The 21,454-nt window shown below is 39.6% G+C and overlaps 1 protein-coding gene and 1 pseudogene across 1 annotated transcript in view; both read left to right on the top strand.

Annotated features, from left to right (window-relative positions):
• The window catches only part of FRMPD4 (FERM and PDZ domain containing 4), a 793,887-nt gene that overhangs the window by 150,069 nt on the left and 622,364 nt on the right, over positions 1 to 21,454 (top strand). The gene's annotated exons all lie outside the window — the stretch shown is intronic.
• On the top strand, positions 16,045 to 17,460 carry LOC115284051 (annotated as a pseudogene).

Below are 21,454 nucleotides of genomic sequence, written 5' to 3' on the forward strand. Positions count from 1 at the left end.
TGAAAGATAGTCCTAATTAAAAAAAAGTCAAAACAGAAATATCTCAGCCCTTGCTTCCTATAAATTGGATTTTGTGATGCACTTATAGATTTCTAATGCAATATTTTGAACTAAATTGTACCTTCTTTTTCTAGTCAAAATAAAGCTAATATCTGGGTTACATTTCCTATGCAGATAAAGTTATTGCTGATAAAGGGTCAGTGTAGTCTTAAATGCATGAGAATCATCTGCTTATAAACTATTACATCTTTTTCTATTGTTGGTGTTTAAACATTACCCATGTCTTCGAGGCTTCCATAGATGGAAGAAGTGAGTTAAATACGTAGCTGGTCTTCTATTGCCAACTGTTGGATTTCATATTTCAACATTAAGGATGCATTAGTTTTCAATTACTGCATAAAAAACTGCTGCAAACTTAGTGGCTTACAAAGCATACAGGAGTCTGTACATAGCTTAACTGAGTTCTGTACTCAGTGTCTCACAAATCCGAAAGCAAAATGTTGAGTGGACCGTGATCCTTTCTAGAGCTCAGGGTCCACTTTCAAGTTCATGTGGTGGTTGACACAGTTCAGTTTCTTGCAGTTGTATGATTGACATCCCCACTTTCCCTTCGCTGTCAGCCAAGGGCTGCAACAGCATCTAGAGATCCCTGCAGATCCTTGCCACTTGACTTTCTCACAATATGTCAACTTAGATCTTCAGAGCCAGCAGAAGAATCTCTCTGATCTCTAAAGCCTCTTTTAAAGGGCTCACCTCTCTAGGTCAGAACCACCCAGGACAATCTCTCTCTTGATTAATTCAGTGTCAGATGATCAGAGATTTAATTATGTCTCAAAACCCCTCTACCCTTGACAAATAATGTAACCTAATCATGGGAGTGACTGTCCCATGATATTCACAGGTGATGTCCACATCTATAGGGAGAGGACTACATAAGGCATGTATACTAGGACAGTGGGAATCTTGGGGACCATGTTAGAATTCAGCCTACTACATTCCACTTGCTCATTGCTGATCCTAATATCTCTGAGCCTCACTTTTATCATCTATCAAGTGAGAATTGTTATAGACATTAGGACCTCACTCCTAGATGCAACTCTCTGTTTCTCTTTATGCTCTTATGGTAAAGATAGAAACTAGTCTGGCTTATAGAATCATAAGAAACTTCCCAGACTTCTTGAGATAGACTGGCATTTTGGAAGGAGAAGGAGAATGTTATGTCTTCTAGATCATCTCCAAAGAACAAGCTTTCCCGAAAAGTTAATATCTCTGTTGTTGCATCTTTCACAGTCCTCTTCCAGTTCAGTGCCACTGCCGTCAGTACAATATCATATTATATGTCAAAGTGACACCCACAAACATGATGGCAGAGTAAACCTCCAGATGAGACCGTCTCCCCCAGTGAGATCTGTTGGTTGTTTGGGTTCCTTTCTAGTTGTTTGAGGTCTCTTGACTATGGTCATCATCATGGAAAGTGTCATGTTGAGCTACTTAGTGAGGCCTTATTTCTTGGCAATAGAAATTTCTGCAAATCCAGCATCAATTGGTAAGACAGGTAATGAGCCTGGCATATATTCTCTATGGCAAATCTGGGAAGGACGATGAACCACAAGCATCTGACCATTGCTTAGTTACATGAGGAATGCAGACCATTCAAAGACATATGGAAATGAACGTTATTAGAGAAGGCAATATCCTTTAGCACTAGTATGGAGAAAAAAGAAAAGGAAACCAAAAATCAAGTTAGAGACAGCCATTGACTTACTACAGATAAGGAAAGACAGAATGTCAGTTGAAACAAAGCAAGAGGGTGAGAAATCCAGCTATGCTTTGATAATAGACATTTTTCTCTTTAGCTGAGTGCTCAGTGTTACCCCAAATCGAACTGAGCATTTCCTTTTCAAAGATTTCCTAACAGATGCCAGTAATACATCTACAAATGAGTTTGGGTGAGGAACACTGATGTTTGTACAGCATCTACCATGATGCCTGGCAGATAACGAATGTACATAGCAAAGGCTGACCTGTATTAGTTGTGGAAGAAATGGTATTAGGAGTTAACAGTGCAATCTCTCTGGAGGAAACAACTGTAAAAAAACAACAACCCACCAGTGTTCACAGTAATTCATGGGAGGACCGCAGAGAGGAGGAGTGAATACAGAAAAGCATGTTTCAACATGCCAGGTCAATTTTCAGTAACAGGAGGGGTTGCACTTTCTCCTGGGAGGTCAGTCTTCTGGCAGAAAGTGTAGAGAATAGAAACCTGTATCCTCTGTGTCCATATGATGACTGGTATTCAGAGGAAAGAGTTCTTTATTAAAATCTTTTGAAATTAAATCTGCAAGAGATGCTTGCCAGGTTAAGAAGAAATGTGGAGAAATAGAGAAATGTCAAGAACCAAAACTCAAAATGTTGAAGGAGATCATATCCATGGTGGTGAACTTCCCATGAGGCCAGTGCCAAGGTGGAAGCGATCGGTGAACATGAGGAGCTGGAAGGGTAACAGCTGAGGAGTCATTTGCTTTCGATTGCTGTAGGCCACTGGTTCTCAAACAGCGGTGAGTGTGCCCCTCAGGTGGCATTCAGCCATGTTTGGAGATCTTTTCAGTTGTCACAACCTGGGGAGGGGATAGAGTTGGGGGTGGGGTAGGAAAGGTGGCACTAGCATCCGGTGGGCAGAGGCCAGGAATGCTGCTACAGGTGCACAGCACCCTAGAGCAGAGATCTGTGTGGCCCTAAAAGTCAGTTGTGCCAATGGGTGAAACCATGCTCTAGGGACTTTAGTTTAGCATCCCATAGAATCATACAGTTTGATGTTTTGCATTTTGCCTTTGTCAAAAGCCACCACTAAAAATAAATTTACAGAATTTAACATAACACATATGATTTTATTATGTATGTATATATGTAATTTCTACACCCAATGTGGGGCTCAAACTCATGACCCCAAGATGAAGAGCCACATGCTCCTCTGACTGAGTCAGCCAGGCACCCCCCTGATATTTATGGTTTAAAAAACAATATTGTTGGGGTTGGGGCATCTGGGTGGCTCAGTCAGTTAAGTGTCTAACATTGGCTCAGGTCACGATCTCATGGTTCATGAGTCCAAGCCCCACATCAGACTCTGGGGTGATAGCTCAGAGCCTGGAGCTGCTTCAGATTCTGTGTCTCCCTCTCTCTCTGCCCCTTCCCTGCTCACTCACTCTCAAAAAGAAATAAACATTAAAAAAATAAGTAAAAAGATATTGTTCATGCCTGACATGAGACACTTAATGTTAATTTCATTGGGGGTCAAAAAGAACACACTTTGCTGAGGAATGTTCATCCATTTCCTGTTTAATAAGATCCATGTAATAGATCTTCATTTCCCTTTTGCCTTTAGTAGCAGGGAAGTTCAGGGCAAAACTTGAAGCTCAATTGTGCTTTTTGCGCATTTGAACATGATAGCTAGAGTAGTTTGTATCTGTCTTATGTTTCCATTGAATTACTATTCCTATAATATTCATATATGTGAATATTATGCCAATATTATATATTCACATATAATATCCATTGTATGATTTTCTCATAATGAGACAGAAAGAACCTCTCTTGCTTTATAGAGTTTCTCCTCATTCTCAACATGAACTACCTGGATTACTTATATGTAGGTTGTTATTTTGGGTCCCCTCTAAGCAATGTACATTCATACAATTTTGTGCATTAAATACTTTCTTGGAATGTCTTGGAACACATTCTTGCATGTGGCAGGTGCTGCTGGGAGAACTGCGAGAGAGGTATGACCAGAGAAACACAAAGAATGCCTGTCAAAGGAATTCTGAAGACCCATTCAGGCCTGCTGCCTTCAACGTGATGCCACAAATCCATTCTGTTTCAGATTCTTTACAGCACTTGTCAGCATCTTAGTGAAGACGGTGTCAATGTGGAGAGTTTTGTTTACTAGGGCCAAGGTTTGGCCAACTGGATCTGAGGAAAGGGAAGTGAAGGATGGGTGTTGTAGAATAAATGTCATGAAACTAAATGAAATGGAGAAGGAAGTGAAGACGGGTTGGGGAGTGGCAGATAAGGAGAAAACCATAGAATGGCCAAGGAAACCAAGGTCCCCTCTAGGTGAAAGGCTTGCTACTTGAAAAAACTGGAGGCAGGGGAAGCTGGGGAATGGGGTGGGGGAGCTATCCGAGTTTGAGATTTCTGACATGGAGGTGTTCTGAATGAAGACCAAATCAAAATAAAAAATGGGAGAAGGCAGAGGTGAAGCAAAGATAAACGTATTTGCCGGTGAGGAAGTCAAGGACATGAGAGACAAGGTCGTTGAGTGTGATATCCAAATTAACATGGACTAGAGAGCTAGTCACTGTCAGTTTTGGAAGGAGAAACACCTTCATGGACTATGGAGAGAAATTTAAAGGTAATGGCAAGGAGGATGTGAGAGGAAGGTGGTGCTAAGTGTCATCCACAAATGAGGTACTTCAAACCAAGGATACAGGGATCTGTGACTTACAGAAGTTGGCTTGCGACACGAGGCGGCCCTGGATCTATTTCTCTACCACATTATGAGATGTGGAGACTATGCAGTTTTCACTTGTCGGAATTGGAGCACATGGGAGAGAAATAGAAAAAAGCGGCCATTATTTCATGGTCCTGAGCAATCATTGTTAACACCTTCAAGGAGATTACACTAAAGATGGTGTAAGAATTGGTCAGAGTGTTTTGGGGAGCCTGGCTGGCTAAGTCAGTAGGGCGTGTGATTCTTGATCTCGGGGTTGTGAATTTGAGCCTCACATTAGGTGTAGGGATTACTTAAAAGTAAAATCTTAAAAAAAGAAGAATAAGAAAGAAGAAGAAGAAAGAAGAAGAAAAGAAGAAGAAGAAGAAGAAGAAGAAGAAGAAGAAGAAGAACAAGAACAAGAACAAGAACAAGAAGAACAAGAAGAACAAGAAGAAGAACAAGAAGAAGAAGAACAACAACAACAACAACTGGTCAGGGTTGGGAGACAACTCAGACAAAAAGGTAATGAAGTGTTTGATCTCGGGCCATGATTGTTGAGAGAGAGAGAGGGATACAAGCAAGATCAGAAAAGTTAATTTTTCTGTCCTTCAACACCAATTTCTGAACACTGTCTGTTACAAGATCTGCAAGTTCTTTCAGTATTCATCCTGAGCTCCAGTCCATCTAGCTCTTGCCTCCTGCTGCTGCTTTCCATTGAGAGTTGATTTAGCTGAAAATATTTTTCATCCAGTACATAATCCTCTTCACATGAATCTTTACCAGAGTTCATTTAGCCCTTGCTTATGGAGCACCGATTATAATACACCTGGAACACTTGCCTCCACCCTTTCAGATTCTTTCACTGGGAAAGTCCACTCTGTTGCCATCCCCATAGTTTAACTATTCAAGAATTGGATTAGCTGTACTTATAAAACAGCATAGAGGCATGACTTGAAGGGAATTCCACTTTGGTTAACTGATTTGTTGGTCTGCCAGAGCCACAGCATGTAGGCACACGCATGCATGCGTGCACACAACTGATAAAAGCAGCCCGTGTTTGAGTGTTTGCTCTAACTGTGTGTTCCAGTAGCTTCGACATCACTGTAAAGGGGACATGGTGGGGAGTCACCAAGCTGTCAGTGGTCCCTCTACTTCTCTCCATGAAGTCAGCATGGAGAAGAGTTGGTCTCTTGAGAGTTTATGCCTGGTTCTTGGGATCATTAAAATTCTGTTCAGTGTTAACTTCATTGGTACAGTCACAATGCTTCATTTTCAGGCAAAGCATCGAAAATTCTTTAATAAATAGATCTTTATCTGGTATCAAGTCTATGTTGAAGGATTTTTCATGTGAGAAAAAAACAATGTAATTGTGTTTTGGAGGGCATTTCCTCCTCTTTGGCTAACATTTATAAGCGCTTTATGGCTTCCAAAGCTCTTTGAAACACAAGATGTTTTATTTCTTTATACAGCCCCACAGAGGTAGTCCTGTGAGTCCCGATTTAAAGATGAGTAACTGGATTTTCAGAAAGGAAAAGTGGATTACCCAAAGCGAGGTTTGAGTAATGGATTTAAGGTCAAAACACTGGTTGTTGTAAACTCTAGGGATGTCTCTCTTATAACATGCTAACCTTGAGCAAGTGAGTTTCTAGTGTGCTACCAGTTTGTATTGTAATAAAGTGTCTTCAACTTGATCTCAAACTATATTTCAAGGTTAACACTTTATAAATGGAACTAAATCATTGGAGCTTAGGCCAGGAGCTGAAGGTTTATTTATTGATCTAGTCTGGCCTCTTGGGTTTCTTGATATTTGGTGAGATGGTACATTTGTCAGTACATTGGAAAAGCATTTTGTTTCCTCCAGAATGAAGAGCATCGCTCTTGAATTTTAAACAGAAGAAATGACTATCCAACAGGCTCATGGGCATGAAGCATGAATAAGAAGCCTCACATTGGTACGGAAACAAAACAGGCAATTTCCGTAGAGCGTTTCTATAACATCTACTTAAATCTATGCCTTAAAATAATAGAAATGTTATGATAGTAAACAGTTTTTGATCCTAAAACCATATCAAGTGGGGTTATTAGTGGTTAAATGTGTTTATTTTCAAAGATATACTTTATAATGTCATAACATTTTAATATTACCATATATATAAGGGTGCCTGGGTGGCTCAGTCGGTTGAGCATCCAACTTTGGCTCAGGTCATGATCTTGCAGTTCATGGGTTTGAGCCCCGCATCGGGCTCTGTGCTGATAGCTTGAAGCCTGGAGCCTGCTTCACCATTCTGTGTTTCCCTCTGTCTCGGCCACTCCCCCACTCATGCTGTCTCTCTCAAAAATAAACATCTAAAAAAAGAAATGTTAATATTACTATATATAAAGAACTAAATTATGAATTATCATAGTATTTCTACATGGATTACTTATTAATTACAAAGTGTGAAAAATCCCTTTAACATAGAGAAATCTGACAAATACCACCTACCCAAATGATCTGAGTTAACAGCTCCCAATGCCAGGACAAATGAACATTATGTGCATCCTGATGTGATGTGGACACAGTATCATGACTTTAGGTATCTTCCTTACCTTCCTAAAATGCTAAACTGTATTCTAATCTTGAGAAATGTTGGACAAACCCAGACTGAGGGACATTTTCCCAAAAAACTGGCCTGTCCTTTTCAAAATGGAAATACCATGAACAACAAAGGCAGAGGAAGTGTTCCAGGTTGCAGGAGTCTGAAAAGGTATGAAAACTAAATGCAACGAGTTTCATCTGGCTCAGAAAAATAAAACTGCTGTAAAAGATATTAGGAAAATTTGCAAAATAAAAAGTTGAGCAAGAAAAAATAGCAATATCTTTACAAATAATTGAGAACGTTTTGACATTTCCTTAGAAATAATATGAATTGATTTGAACGTTATTTTGAAAGCAATCTAGAGCTAAGAAATGAACAGCTTGCAAAGAGGCCTCTGAGTTTGCTTCATGATTTCAAAAGGCAATGAAAAAAAAGATTCTGCCTATTTCAAGTGAAACAAATTTATTACAGAACCTTGTCTCAGCTCAAGCATTATCTAACTTAGATCAATTTTACTTGAATAGAATTTTAGATGTGGATAGGGTTCCTTTAGTTTCATCTGTTTATCTGTTTTCATCTTTACGTGGGTCATTTGAGAGGCATTTTGATGTTTATATATGATCCCTTTTAAAAACGATCTTTTTACTGGTTTTGGCAGTACAGTTATATGCAGAGATTCTAGAACAGCCATCCAGGCACTATTGACCCAGACAGCAGTGTGGGGAATTAGATTAATTAATACACTTTTCAGTGTTCCTATTTCATCATTTAATATTCCACCTCCACACCTGGAAGAGTATCTGATTTTGGCAAAGTATCTCAGAAACCTCTATTTCTCTGTCCATTGTTATAAAGATATGTATCAAGCCATTATGAGATTATGGCCCTTTGCTGGAGAGTGGGACTCCACAGGTGAATTAGAACATGTCTGGGGCACCTGGGTGCCTCAGGTGATTAAGTGTTCGACTCTTGGTTTTGCTTCAGGTCACAATCACATGGTTTGAGTTCGAGCCCCACGTCAGGTTCCTTGCCCTTAGCACAAAGTCTGCTTAAGAGTCTCTTTCTCCCTCGCTCTCTGCCCCTCCCTCACTCATGCTGTCTTTGTCTCTCAAAATAAATAAATAAACTTTCAAGTAAAAAACATGTCTTTCTCCTCACACAGACAATGCGTTGACTTGTGGAACTTCTAGGTAGGTCCCCAGTGTTCTCAGCTGGATTGTAGATAAGTCTTTAGAGTTTTTAGTGGGAGAGGATGAAGAGACCTACCTCTTTTTTTTCAAGTTTTTATTTGTTTAAGTAATCTCCATACCCAATGTGGGGCTCGAACTCATGACCCCAAGATCAAGAGTTGCATGTTTCTCTGACTGAGCCAGCCAGGCGCTCCAGAGGAGATGTACTTCTAAACCTGTATTTTCTCGTGAGGATTATACTTAACAGTAATCTTATTTTCCTTTTTGTACCAATTCATTTAAGGCACATTTCAACAAATGTATACATTCACGTAACCACTATCACAACCAAGATGTAATAGAACATTTCTATTGCACTCAAAAGTTCCCTTGTATTCCTTTACATCCCTGGCCCTGGATCTGACTTCTGTCCTTATTGTTTTGCACATTGCAGGGAGTGATATACATGGAAACACACAGTGTGTAACCTTTTAGGGCAGGCTTGTCTAACTTAGCATAGGATTTTTGAGAATCATCCATGACCGTGTATGTATATGTTGTTCCTTTTTATTGCTAAATAGTATCTCATTGCATGGATATACTATGCAATCGATGGTATGTTTGCTTCTCCGGTTTTTGATTATGAATAAACTTATTAGGAACATTTATATGCCAATCTTTTTTGACATAAGATTTTGTCTCTCTTGGGTAGTTATCTAGGAGTAGGATTTCTGGGATGTATGTTAGATCTATATTTAAGTTTTTAATTAATGTGAAATTGTTTTCCAAGGGGGCTGCACCACCTCGCATTCCCACTGACAATGTGTGAGATTTCCAGTTATTGAGTGTCCCACCTTACCACTTCATATTTTCAGTTCTTTTCATGTTAGCCATTCGGGGACGTGTGCAGTGGGATAACACTGTGATCTTATTTTCCATCCTCGTGTCCTTTTGTCAGCTCATTTATTTGAGTTGTAATAGTTCTTCATGTATTTAGCACATAAATCCTTTAAGAGATAGATGTTTTGAAAATATTTGCTACCAAATCTGTGGAGTGCCTGTTCATTTTCTTAAGAGTATCTTTGGTAGAGCAAAAATTTGGTGGAGTCCAATTTACCAACTTTTGTTATAGTTTGTACTTTTTAATGTCTACATCTAATAAATGATTGCCTAACTTGAGTTCACAAAGGGATTCTCCTATGTTTTCTCCTAGGGAACTCCATTTTCACTCTTACGTTTGGGTCTGTCATCAAAATATCTTCTTAAGAATTTGTCTATTTCATTGAATTTGCATAATATGTTGGTATCGATATGTTCATAACGCTTTCTTGTAATCCACTTAACTTCCCTAGAGTTGGTAGTGATATCTTTTCATTTGTGAGTTTGGTCGTTTATTGCTTCTTTTCTTGGCACAGGTTGAGAAGAAACTTGTCAATTTTAGTGATTGATTTTCTTTATTGTTTTTCTGTTTTCCATTTGATTGATTTCCCCTATAGTCTTTATGATTTTTTTCCTTCTGGCTTTGGATCTGATTTTTCTCTTTTTTTTTTTCCCTGATTTCTCAAGGTGGAAACATTAGGTTTGACACCTTTCTTTTTTTTCTAATATAGGTCTTTAGAACTATAACTTATCCCTAAGTACTATATTAGCTACATCTAATAAATTTGAATATATGTGATTTTGTGTTACTTCAGTTCAAATACTTGATAATATCCTCTGTGATTTTTTCTTTGCAATTCTTTGTATAGAATTTTTAAAAGCTTTATTACATTTCCAAATAATTAGTGATTTCCTAAATTCTATTCTGTTGTTGTTTTCTAACTTCCATTGTGGTTGGAAAACATACTTTAAATCATTTGATATGTCTAAATTTACTGAGGATTTTTGTGTGTGGGGGGGAGGGTCTGGGATAAGGTCTATTCTAAGGAACATTTCATGCATACTTGGAAAATGTGTATTCTGCTTTTGAGTGGAGTGTCCTATAAATGTTAATTAGGCATGTGTGGTCATTGTCATTGCTCTTCATGTTTTTTTTACCCTAATTGTAATTTTGATCCTGGATATATCAGTGCCCCGGCTCTGCATAGCTGAACAGTCAGGGGATGATTGGGCAAAGCTTGTGCTCAGACACGTCAAGCTGCCTGTGAATTTGTTTGTGGGTTGGGAGCACATTCAAAGTTCAGGCTATTCGAAAGTCTGCCTTGGCTTTTAACTTTCTGCTGGGCCCTTTGGCCTCTCCCTGCCCATCATTTCCCCAGTCAGTCAGGGATGTGTGGGGGCCTTTCTTGTGCTTGTAAGGTGATCTCATTTCCAGCGCTACCTCCTTGTATAAATTTCCACCCTGCGTCCCATTGGCCCTGGAACCGGGGTGCGGGTGGGGCCGCGGGAATTCTCTTTTTGTTTCCCACTGACACTGCTGCCCATACTGACATCACTGCTGGGAATATTGCAGCCCGCCTCCAGATCAGGTCCCGGCTCTTAGGCAGTGAGACGGCTGCGTTTCAGGCCAGGCAGGGGGGATGGGAGCCGCCCCGGGCCAACAGGCCACAGACTCCCACAGCTCTGGTCTGTGCTGGGTGCTTTTCATCAGTCCAGGCTTCTCTATCATTTGCCTTTGCTCAGTTTTTGGAGCTCTGAGATGGTTGTTTGTGACCATTAAAAAAAAATTTTTTTTTTCAATGTCTTTTTATTATTGTTTTTGGGTTTTCTTGTTTGTTTGGGGTTTTTTTAATGCCACAGTGAGCTTTTTTTTTTTTTTTTATCCCTCAAGTTGTTGGTTTTGTTTGTTTGTTTGTTTTTATTTACATTGAGAGACTGTGCAAGCAGGGGAGGGTCAGAGAGAGAGGGAAATACAGAATCCAAAGCAGGCTCCAGGCTCCGAGCTGTCAGCACAGAACCCAATGCAGGGCTTAAACCCATGAACCATGAGATCATGACCTGAGCCAAAGCTGGAGGCTTAACTGACTGAGCCACCCAGGTGCCCCTCAATGTTTATTTTTGAAAGCAAGAGATAGCATGCCAGCAGGGAAGGGTCAGAGAGGGAGACTCAGAATCCGAAGCAGGCTCCAGGCTCTGAGCTAGCTGTCAGCACAGAGCCCGACGCAGGGCTCGAACTCACGGACCGTTGAGATCATGACCTGAGCCGAAGTCAGTCTTAATTGACTGAGCCACCCAGGTGTCCCTGTTCGTGACCATTTTATACAGCTTTCTATGTGTTTGTGGAAGAGAGATTTTGCCAAAATCTCGACTCTGTCATAGATGGAAGTTCTGCCAATGTACAGATTTTAAAAGAAAAATGTATGACTTATTTGTGGTGAAGGAAATGATATATGGCTAATTTAGCGAGGTAATGAAAAAAACCATAAATCAGGCAAGATAATTGAAATTGATAAAATGTAAATTAGAAAGCAAATTCAGTATCAAGTTCAAGAAAAGTGAAAAGCTTCTTCAGAACTGTGACTATGTGTCGTGAAGCTCGCTATTGAGGGGACAGGGGAAGAGGCATTTCATAGGGATGCGGAAAGAGAATTTCATTAGGTTAAGAAATTCATGTTAAAAGAGACCTTGAATTCAATAACCCCCAAAACGGTGGGCTATGGATTATTAGGGCTTTTGGGGCCTATGAAATTGTTTAATCTGTAGCACAATTTTAAAAATATTAACAATTTAACATACTTTTCATAAAGCTAAGTCTATTTGATTTCAAGGACTGCGTTTTAACCAAAATAAAATTGTTTTACCACCTTTGGTATAAAATGTCCTTTCTCTTTTATGAAATGGTCTTGATAGAGGAATGTACATATCCTGTTCTCATTTAGCAACGTTAAAATTTGTCTATTTCATGTTATTTCCCTAACACTTTGAAATTTCACTGCAAGTCCTGAGATGTTAAATTCTTTTCTCAATTTCACTCAGACAGTTTTTTAAGAGGAGAAAATAATATCTTATGATATTATAATGCAGTTTGTTCTTTATAAGAAAGGGTTTTATGTAACTGACAGCAGAAATGAATTACTGCTTTCCCTTCTGTGTAATTTAGCTATTTGAGTTAATTTTTACCAATTTTCCGAATGATAAAATCTTATTTGGGCTTGGGACAAAATTCACCCACAGTTCTTAAGTCTTTCTTTGCTAAATCAATTTAGCAATGATTAGATGACTTTATAATCAGCAATCCAGAATCCTACTCATACAATTTCATTAGGCTTTCATCACAACACTTATATGCTAAAGACCTTGAGTTTTGCACAGGGATGCAAGAGATTCCTATAGCACGTCATTCTTCTCATATCGTACGATGAGCGACCAGCTCATTCTCACTCTTGCCAGGCGGTCCTGTCTACTGGAAATACATTGATTTATTTAGGAATCTTTAAATGAGGCATTCTTAGGTGTTGGCTTCATTGGTCTAGATACAAGCGATAGGAAGGTCAACAAGGAATACTCAAGCGAGAGAAAAAAGCAAGTTTGCAGTGCACTGCAAAGTGCGACGGACTACGTACGAAGGATAAAGTGAGTGCAGATGACGGAAGCATTAACACCGGACAGACCAGGGGAAGGGTCAGGGAGGAGGTGACCAATTTGAGCTGGATTTTGAATGAGGAGGGTTCTCTGTGCCGCTCTTCTGGTGTCAGACACTGATCAAGTCACTTAAGGACTTCAGGTCCCGGTTACCTAAGATCTAACTCTAAAGTTCTGATTTCCCAGATCAGTGCAGACCTGACCATCTTCGATCAGTAAATAGGGGGCTGTGGCCTCGTGTACTGAGCAGTCTGACTTTGTTGTGAGCACTACAATTAGAGCTTCCCTGGGCCAGACTATCTGCTGGGAAACTTGACATGAAAAGTAGCCTTTTTTTCCCCATAAGTTTATTTACTTATTTATTTATTTTGGTGGGAGGGCACATGAGCACTTGCAAGTGTGAGAAGGGCAGAGAGAGAGAGTCTCAAGCATGCTGAGCATGAAGCCAGATGTGGGGCTCAATCTCACTACCCTGAGATCATGACCTGAGCTGAAATCAAGAGTCAGATGCTTAACCAACTGAGCCACCCAGGTGCCGCCAAAAATGGCCTTTCTAAATTAGCAATTATTGATCCCTCTCAGTTTATTATTATTTTTTAAATTTTTTATGTTTTTTATTTATTTTTGAGAGACAGAGACAGTGCGAGTTGGGGCGGATCAGAGAGAGAGGGAGGTACAGAATCTGAAGCAGGCTCCAGGCTCTGAGCCAGCTGTCAGCACAGAGCCCAGTGCAGGACTTGAACCCACAAACCGTGAGCTCATGACCTGAGCCAAAGCCGGACGCTCAACCGACTGAGCCACCCAGGTGCCTCCCTCTTAGTTTAATAGTAAGAGAAAAGACAGACATATTTTTCTATATAGTAGAAAATATTCTACACCAGGGGTTGGCAAACTTTTGCCTGTGGGCTAAATCCAGTCGGCTGCCGGTTTTCAGACTGCCTAGAATTAACAGTGCTTTTTACATTTTTAAATGTTGGGAAAGAAATAAGAATATTTATTGACATTGGAAATTATGCAAAAGTCAGGTTTCAGTGTTCATTAATAAACTTTTGTGGGACACAACTATACTCATTTGATTGAGTCCGTGATGCTTTTGTCCACGCTATAATGGCCAAGCCGAGTAGTTGCAACAGAGACTATATGGCCTGCAAAGCCTAAATATCTAATAACCTGGTCCTTTATAGAAACATTTTGCCAACCTGTATTCTAAACACATAATAAGGAATCTTTTGGAGGCCTAGGTTGAACCTTATGTGTCTGTCTCCAAATATGTTTGGATTACTACCATTCGCCAACAACATTTTTATTATTTCTTTCATGGCTTGGGGTTTGTAAGGATGTCTTTTCTTTACTTCTAGGGGCACTATAAATATGGAACCATTTTTAATTACCCTTTCTCTGGCTTAGAGAGTCTTATGTCACATCAACATTGAACATATGAACCCCGAAGCCATGTGAGGGCTGGTCTGCAATTTCAAATTCCAGAGGAAGCCTTCTTCCCCCCCCCCCCAACCCCCTACAAGAGCCCATGTTGAGATGAACACATTGCCCCGTTTACTTTGGCCTGTGTGGGGATTTTTTGGTAGTCTTGTCTTTATTGCTCAGGTCTGTAACCCTTCAGAGGTCTTTGGCAAGAAAGAAATTAAACTCAGAATTGAGATTTAAGAAGTAAAGATATCACTAGAAAGGTGGGTAAACCTAAAAATTATGACTATATGAGACTGTGTAAATGTTAAGGGCCAATAAGCGAGGAGGAAATAAATCAGTGGGGTATAGTGATATGTAAAATGGATGGGGTATTTGCAGAGTCAAATTCCTCTAATGTTCCTGTCTTCTTGACAAAGACCTAGGGATGTTGAATAATTTGTGATAAAATATGCTTTACATTAAAAAATCACTATCGGGGATAAAGAAGGTCCTGACACAGCGAGAGAAATCTACACATCAACCTAAAGATACACACACTCTAAACCTTTTTTTTTTTTTTCTTGATACGTCAGCTCTATGCTCAATGTGGAGCTTGAATTTAAAAGCCTGAGGTCGAGTCACATGCTTTATCTGCTGAGCAAGCCAGGCGCCCCCATTCTAAACTTTTATGATAAAGTCAGAACAGTGCACCAGCATTCTTCTCAAAGCTAGAACAAGCTATCCTCAAATTCGTATAGAACCACAAAAGACCCCAAATAGCCAAAGTCATATTGAAGAAGAAAACCAAAACGAGAGGCATCACAATCCCAGACTTTAGCCTCTACTACAAAGCTGTCATCATCAAGACAGTATGGTACTGGCACAAAAACAGACACATGGACCAATGGAATAGAATAGAGAACCCAGAATCTTAAATGTATCAAAAGCAACTATTTATAGAATTGCAAGGAGAAACTAACGAATCCATAGTGGGAGATTTTAACACACTATTCTCAGTAGGTGGAACCTTTACAAAACTTGACCAAGAAATAGGTCTCAGCAAATTTCCAAATATCAATATCATACAGACCCAGTTCTTTAACTATGATGAAATAAAGGTAACAACAAAAGGGGCACCAAGGTAGGTCAGTTGGTTAAGCTTTGGACTTTGGCTCAGGTAACGATCTCGCAGTTTGTGAGTGTGAGCCCTGCATGGGCCTCTGTGCTGACAGCTCAGAGCTTGCAGCCTGCTTCAGATTCTGTGCCTCCCATTCTCTCTGCCCCTTCCCTGCTTGTGCTCTCTCTCTGAAAAATAAATAAACCTTAAAAAAAATTTTAATTTATATTTAAAAATGACAAAAATACAATAAAACAGTGCCTATACACTTGAAAATTTAAAAGCACATTTTATTTTATTTTTTAAATAGTTTATTGTCAAATTGGTTTCCATATAACACCCAGTGCTTCTCCCCACAAGTGCCCCCCTCCATGACCATCACCCCCCCTCCCACCCCTTCCCCCTTCAGTCCATGGTTCATTTTCAGTATTCAGTATTCTCCCTTGATCTGTGTCCCTCACTCTCCCCCGCTCTCTTTCCCCCTTCCTTTCACCATGGTCCCCTGCCAGGTCTCTCCTGTTAGACCTATGAATTAAAAGCCCATTTTAAATTAACACGAGAGGCCCCGGTGGGTCTGCTGGCCGCAGTTGCCTGAGTGGCCACCACCACAGACACCTCCAGACGGACACAGTTGAGGAAGAAGCGGAAGTGTCGGTGGCCTCCACCTTTGCCTAGGTCTTCCGTGGACACTCAAGAGGGACTTGCAGGTTATGGGTGCTACATATGCTTTCAGAGCAGCGGTGTGAGGAAGCTTGAAGTGGGATGGCAGGACGGCCTCATCCTTATGACAGCAACTTCAGTGATCCAGAGAGTTGGGATCGGAAATTGCATAGTAGACCTCGTAAACTCTATAAACATTCAAGTACTCCCTCACGTGTTGCTAAAGGAGTTGTTGACCAAACCAAAATGAGTCTACATGGTGCTAGTGGGGGACATGAACCATCAAGAGATAGACGAAGGTCATGCGACAGATCACGGGATTCATCTAATGAAAGAACAGAATCTCAAGTCACTCCTTGTATTAGAAATGTTACTTCTCCAACACGACAGCACCATGTTGAACGAGAAAAAGACCACAGTTCCTCTCATCCAAGCATTCCTCGTCCTCAGAAGGCTTCTTCAAATGGTTCTAGTAGCAGAACTGGGAGTAGCAGCAGAAACAGTAGTCAGTCAAGTTCAGATGGTAGCTGTAAGACCTCTGGGGAGATGGTGTTTGTATGTGAAAATGCAAAAGAAGGATCTCGGAGTGTAAGAACGTCGGAACGAATAACACTGATAGTGGATAACACTAGATTTGTTGCAGACCCATCCATTTTTACTGCACAGCCAAATACAATGTTGGGCAGGATGTTCGGATCTGGCAGAGAACGTAACTTTACACGTCCCAATGAGAAGGGAGAGTATGAAGTGGCAGAGGGATTTGGCTCCACTGTTTTTTGAGCTATTCTGGATTACTACAAAACAGGAATAATCCGTTGTCCTGATGGCATATCTCTTCCTGATCTGAGAGGAGCATGCGACTATCTTTGTATTTCTTTTGAATATAGTACTACTAAATGTAGAGGTCTCAGTGCCCTGATGCATGAGTTATCAAATGATGGTGCTCGTAGACAGTTGGAATTTTATCTGGAAGAAATGATCCTGCCTCTCATGGTAGCTAGTGCTCAGAGTGGGGAACGAGAATGCCCCAGAGTAGTGCTTACAGATGATGATGTGGTTGATTGGGATGAAGAGTATCCGCCAAAGATGGGAGAAGAGTATTCACAAATTATTTATAGCACAAAATTATATAGATTTTTCAAGTACATTGAAAACAGATGTGGCCAAATCAGTTTTGAAGAAGTGAGGTCTTAAGAAGATTAGATTGGGAATAGAAGGTTATCCTAGCTACAAAGAAAAAGTAAAGAAAAGGCCTGGGGGCCGCCCAGAAGTGATTACAACTATGTCCAAAGACCCTTTATTCGAATGTCTTGGGAGAAGGAAGAAGGAAAGAGTCGGCATGTAGACTTTCAGTGTGTAAAGAGTAAATCTGTTACCAACCTTGCAGCAGCTGCTGCAGACATTCCCCAGGACCAACTGGTGGTCATGCACCCGACTCCGCAAGTGGACGAGCTGGATATTCTCCCGATGCACTCCCCTTCTGGCAACAATGACCTCGATCCTAATGCACAGAATTGAACGCTGTGATGCTGACGTTCCTTGAAACCATAGCATGCTACCCTTCACGATGACGTCGCACTCTCCTCATTCTACACTGCAAGGCCACACTCTTCATTGTAAGATGCATATAACAATGTTTAGGATATTGCAGTGGAGGCTTTTTTTAAAGACCAAAGGTAGCTGAATGTTTTTTTTTTAAATGAGTACAACTCTAGCATCCTGAGGTTCCAGTTATAGAAATGTTATTTGTTTACCAGTAGGTTTGTGAAATTGGTTCTTTCTGTGGGGAACAGTCCTTTTTCACACATCTAGATATTTTCAGAAGTAGTGAAAATTGGCAACTGGGGTATTTTCAGCTTAGACTGATATTCATCACACCCCACATAAAATGTAGAATATTATATAGTTGCACTTTATAAGTGGTGGTTAAGTGGAACTGTTCAAGCCATTTTTATAGTTGTGATGCACACTATAACTGAAACAAGTGCTTCTATCAAAGTATTCCTTCAGTAAAGTGTGTATAGTTTGCTGCCCGTTATGAGCACACACAAAAAAAGAGGGGGGGGTATTTATCATTGGGCTTATTTGAACGATTAGGATGAGATTCAATGCCCATACCTTCTTTCTCTCCAGTGCCGTTTTCTCGCCCTTTTACAATGAGGCACATGCAGGAAGTGTGAAGATCGGAGGTGGTTTATTATCATCCAGTCTGCCTTACCCTTAATCTGTTATTTATTTACTAATTTTTTTTCTTAAGCGTTATGGGATAGGAAAATGAAGTGTTTGCTCTTCATTTACTAAATGATTGTAAACTCGAGTTTTTCATCAAAATAAAATTCCATTGTTTTAAAAATAAATAAATAATTTAAAAAAATAAATTAACGCGAGAGGGCACCTGTGTGGCTGAGTTGGTTTAGCAGCCTACTTTTGATTTTGGGCTCAGGTCATGATCTCACAGTTTGTGAGATTGAGCCCTGCATTGGGCTCTGTGCTGACAGTGTGGAGCCTGCTTGGGATTCTCTCTCTCTCTCTCTCTCTCTCTCTCTCTCTCTGCCCCTCCCCTGCACTCTCTCTCAAAATAAATAAATAAAAACATTAAAAAATAAATAAACCCATGGATCAAAGAAAGTATAATGAAATTAGAAAACATTTGTACATAAGCAATGATAAAATACTGTATTTCATAACTTATGAGATGTAGCTGAAGTGAATATTGAAAATTAATAATCCTAAATTCTTAATAAAAAGAAGAAAGCTAGGAATTAAAGAGGCAAGCATTTCTATTAAGATATTAGAATAAACCCAAAGAAACTAGAAAGAACTAATAAAGAGTAGCAATGAAATAGGAGACAAAAATACAGTAGGAAAACACGTCAACTTAACCAAAATTTCATTCCTTGAACACTGTAAACATACACAAATTTGTGTGTACATATTTGTGTATATGTGTATACGTATATTTGTGCATGTAAATATATACATTATACACACACACAAACATGCTCATTTAAGATTGGTCACATGCAAGCAAACATTATTTGGAATTAAACAATTTTCATAATGCAAAAAACAAAACTTTAAAATTTTAAACTTCTGTAGTCACTGGGGTGGCTCAGTTGGTTAAACATCCAACTTTGGCTCAGGTCAGGATCTCAGGGTTTATGAGTTCGAACCCTGCATTGGGCTCTGCAGTGAACAGTGCAAAGCCTGCCTGGGATTCTCTCTATGTCTCTCTCTACCCCCCACCTCAAAAACAAAACAAAACACAAACTCTAGCAGATTAAAAATAAATAAATAAAAATAAAATTTTAAACTTCTATATTTTAAAGAAAATACAGGAGCATAATTTGAGACTTTAGTGTAGGGAAAGATTTCTTAAACAAGACACAAAAAGCACAAACCGTAAAGGAATAAATACAGTAGCTCCACTAAATGTTATAAGCTTCTATGAATCATGGGGTGCTTGGCTGGCTCAGTCAGGAGAGCATGTGACTCTTGATCTCAGGGTTGTGAGTTAAAACCAGCCCCGTGTTGGGTGTAGAGATTACTTTAAAAAAAAAAATATATATATATATATATATATATATTAAAAATAGCTTTCATGCATCAAAATACTGTATACAAAAGAGAAACGTTAAGCCGTAAATTTGGAGACAATGTTTATTATATATAAAACTGACAACAAATTATTTAGACTGTATTAATTAATATCAATAGGAAAAAACCCCACAAACAATGTAATTCACTTTAACCAAAGAATTGAAACAAGCTGTTCACAAAAGGGGGAGGCTAAATAGGCAACAGACATGATTATCTTTATTAATAATGATATAATTACAAATTAAAATGAGATACCAGTACATATCATTGAGATTAAGAAAAATTAAAAGCTGGGAGCGCCTGGCTGGCTCAGTCAGAGCACATGTGACTTTTAAAAAAATTTTGTAAAATGTTTTTTATTTATTTGTTGAGAGCGAGAGAGAGAGAGAGAGAGAGAGAGAGAGAGCGAGTGCACGAGCTAGCAAGCAGGTGACGGGGAGAGGGAGAGGGAGACACAGATTCCAAAGCAGTCTCCAGGATCTGAGCTGTAGGCACAGAGCCCCATGTGGAGCTCAAACTCACAAACCACGAGATCATGACCTGAGCCACCCAGGCGCCCCCGTGATCATGTGACTCTTGATCTTGGGGGTTGTAGGTTTGAGGCTCACTTTGGGTGTAGAGATTACTTAAAAATAAAATCTTTACAGGGCATCTGGGTGGCTCGGTCAGTTAAATGTCAGTCTTGGGCTCAGGTCATGATCTCACCGTCTGTGAATTTGAGCCCTGAGTCAGTCTCTGTGCTGACAGCTGCTTTGGATTCTGTGTCTCCCTCTCTCTCTCTGCCCTTCCCCAGCTCATGCTCTATCTCTCCTCCTTCTGTCTGTCTGTCTGTCTGTCTGTCTCGCTCTCTCAAAATAGGTAAACAAACCCTACTTAAAAATACTTGAGGTGCTACTGGGTGGGTCAGTTAAACCTCAGATTCTTGATTTCAGCTCAGATCATGATGTCACTGTTTGTGGGTTCAAGACCCCCATCCGGCTCTGTGCAGACAGCTTGAAGCCTGCTTGGGATTCTGTCTCCTTCCCTCTCTTCCCCTCCCCCACTTGTTCTCTGTATCTTCCTCAAAATAAAATAAACTTACCAAAATTAAAAAATAAAGGAAAAGAAAGTCTTTTAAAAAAAGAAAAATTAAAAGCTTGATGATATTAATTCTTGAGGAGGATTTGGAATGATCAGAATGTTCCATGTTGCTGGTGGGCATATAAATTGGTACAGTCACTTTGGAGAACAGTGTGGCAATATCTAGTAAAGTCAGAGACATTTGTATCCTGTGACTGAGTCATTTCAGTCCTACCTAAACATGAATCACATTTGTGGACAAGCACAGCAAGACTTATACAAGATGTTTATACTAACATCATCAGAGCTGAATACCATAAGCAACATAAATATCTATCCAGAAGAGAATGGATCACTAAATTATGGCGTATTACCATAATGGAATACTACACAGCATGAAATATAAATGAGATAGAGCTATATGTATTCACATGGATAAGTCCTATGTTGAAAGACAAAAACAAAGCACATGCCATAATGCTGTATATAGTATAATACCATTTGTATGAAGTTTAAAATCATGTGAAACAATAGTATTTATGGTTTCAGGATACATACCACATAGCAAAAAGTAAAATGGTGGGTGTGGAAATGGATGCACAACAAATTCAGAATAATGCAAACTTTAAGGAATAGAGGGAGAAGAGTACACAAAGAACTTTGAATATATTTGTAATATTTTATTCAGATGGATGGTGGGTACAAAAGTATTTTTTATAATGTCATACTTTTTTGGTTAGGGTAGCAAAGGAAACCTCACTATAGAAGGCATATTACTAATGTAAAAGGAAAACTTGGATAATACGTTATATGGTGGTGGTAGTTACATGTTATAGATATGAAAACCAGACAA

This window comes from Suricata suricatta, chromosome X (genome assembly GCF_006229205.1).
Source record: "Suricata suricatta isolate VVHF042 chromosome X, meerkat_22Aug2017_6uvM2_HiC, whole genome shotgun sequence".
Classification (NCBI taxonomy): domain Eukaryota; kingdom Metazoa; phylum Chordata; class Mammalia; order Carnivora; family Herpestidae; genus Suricata; species Suricata suricatta.